Source organism: Bactrocera latifrons, unplaced genomic scaffold, assembly GCF_001853355.1.
Source record: "Bactrocera latifrons isolate USDA-ARS-PBARC rearing strain unplaced genomic scaffold, ASM185335v1 scaffold_726, whole genome shotgun sequence".
Taxonomy (NCBI): domain Eukaryota; kingdom Metazoa; phylum Arthropoda; class Insecta; order Diptera; family Tephritidae; genus Bactrocera; species Bactrocera latifrons.
The window spans coordinates 78,225-80,886 of record NW_017537408.1 but is presented as its reverse complement, the minus strand read 5'-3'; the positions used below and the strand labels follow the sequence as shown (position 1 = coordinate 80,886).

Below are 2,662 nucleotides of genomic sequence, written 5' to 3'. Positions count from 1 at the left end.
TGAAAAATTAAGTGTTTTATTTATGCCTCGTTTTAATTGTGGTAAGTTCACCACAGAAAAATGTTATGAACAAATAAGCAACCATGCCGAATGGTGGGGTTCATAATATGCTCATTCACAGCCATAATCATAACGCAGGTTTTTGCAAGACAATTTGTTTTAATTTATTTCATGGAACAATCCTTTACTATGGTTTATTTAGTTATTTGGATCTGGAAGAAGTATTTGGAAATTTCCGTTGGAAAGATAAATAACAGATCGACTGAGATTTTATTCCAATGAAAGTACGAAAAAACTAAACATGGCTTCGTCAATATTGCTGCGTAATGGGTCAGGTGCTGTTCCAATTTTATGATTTTAGAGATGAAAAAGCGACACGCGATGCTGTGAAGTACTCAAATACTTATCAACTTAGTTGGTGGTGAATTCGAGACAAAATTTTAAATTCAATGACGTGCTCGTGGAAGGTGCTCGTCGCATTGCTAGGTAAGCTAAAATTAAACTTTATTTCAAAAGATTTACCATGTATTTTAAAATTTTTTTTAATAGAATCAGCAAAGAAGTTGGTGTACAACATTTGATTATTTTTCTGCCTTAAACGTTAGTCCCAAACCAATGAGCTTTGTGCTTGAGGGTGGAAGTAACTTTTTGAAGAGCAAATACTACGGTGAATGTGCTGTTCGGATGTTGAACAAGCTATTGTCAATTGCGCTAAGGATCCCGATCAAGCTGTTGGGTAGGTTTTGAATAAAATTGAATTTACATACTTTCTAATATGCTAACCACTCAACATCCACCTTGCAGACCAAAGCGTTACCAGTTGAGCGATTTAATTGACTGGTTCCATCGTGTTATGCGCAAAAATGAAAGATGGTGGGATACCGTCGTTAAGGCATGCGTTGCGATCCTGCCTTCCTATTGAAAGTCAAGTTCACTGAGCTTATCTGTCCTGGACAACCTATTGCTGAGCTACATATTGGTGATAAACGTATCGATCGCGAATGTATTACCGATGCCATTTGAGTGTACAATTGATCTCCATGGAAGAGTAAGTACCATGGGAATTGCGACCGTATCGTGCTGCGCAATATTATGATGACGAATTGGGAGAGTGGGGGACCCAGCTCCACCAAAACCGATAAAACATCGGGAAGAACTACGTATGTTTGCATAAAACTACTATAATGGCAACAACGCTAATAACAACAGCCAAGCAAATAATAAACAACACTCATCAAATAAAAGTTGGTGGCCAAGCAGGTCGATTATGAACGATTTGGGAATTGATAATTAAACTTTAAAACATAAAAAAAATGTAATTTGGTTAATAATGAACCGCTATTAACAATTAAGGAATTTGAGTTGTATTTTTATTTTGGCCAAACAAGTTATTATCGATTAGGATAATTTCAAATGGAGTATATTTCGAACAATCATTTTTTTTTTTTTTAATATTTATGCCAGTATTACTATTGAGCATGGCAAAATAGTGTTGCGTAAGCGAATTGAAACTACTTTTTACTACCATAGAGATATTGCAAAATCAAAAAATAATTCCTTTAAGGATCCTTTTTATTTAAAAACTTAGCTTTGAACTAAAAAATAATAAGGTAAATCTGTTAGGATGGTCAAACACCCCATTTGGGAACGTGTGGGATTCCTGATCGCCGGCGTATAGCTAAATTCTGACACATAGAAAGTGTATGTAGTTTGTGATTGCAAAAGTTTATACTTAAGCTATAAGAAACATGGCTATTATAATTATCTCTTTATTTAGTTTACAATAAAAATTGTGTTTTACTGTTCAGACTAATTATTATGATATGTAATACCAAATTTTTCGACAATAGTTATCTCTTTTGGTCCACTCATTATCAAAAATAATTTCCAATTTGTTCATGAATAAGTTAACGCTTAGAAATATATAGCATATTAATTTATATCAAGAAGATATAATTAAATTTTTTGATAACAGCATTAAATTTCATTCTATAAGCAAAATTTAAAATAGTATTTATTAATGTATAAATATAGTACTGTAAATTTATAATTTTAAATTAAAGCATTTTTGCTTTACGCAACCCGTTTTCACCTCTCGCCACCCTTATTCACTAGAAGTGACCATGCTGTTTTTATTGTGAACGTACACTTGAGGGGTAGGTTAAGGACTGTGAATGGCTCTTTTACTACGGTGAATGGGACTTTCCCTACTCTCTTGTACCATGGTTGCTGGCAGACACCGACAACGACTGAACGATAGAGCGTAAGCGTACGTGTGAAGCTAGTTTGCAAAATTTTGCTATAAAATGCCGACCACTGTTTTACATTATATGCTCTTCACTCAACGGATGTTAAGCAAAAATAAAACAAAAGAAGACAAACAAATTTTTTAGCTTTCACCGCGTATTGAAAACAATAGATGCGAAAGCGTACAGCATGATACCGTGAATTTGATGTGTTGAATACAATGCTCCCGACAGACTTCAAACGACATCTGTCAAATATTAAAATACACACGTTCTTATGGACGGACCTATTTTGACAGCTGCACGACTACACGACTGCAGGCCGACAGTTGTCGTTCTCGCTAACTTCAATTTAATCCTATATTTGCCAACGACAGTAGAACGAACGACAACGAGTTGACAGTAGAATGGAAGAT

General features: G+C 34.6%; 1 pseudogene; it reads left to right on the top strand.

Annotated features, from left to right (window-relative positions):
* The first annotated feature begins 326 nt into the window (after nucleotides 1–326).
* Nucleotides 327–1,244, top strand: LOC108976090 (annotated as a pseudogene).
* Nucleotides 1,245–2,662: the final 1,418 nt, after the last annotated feature.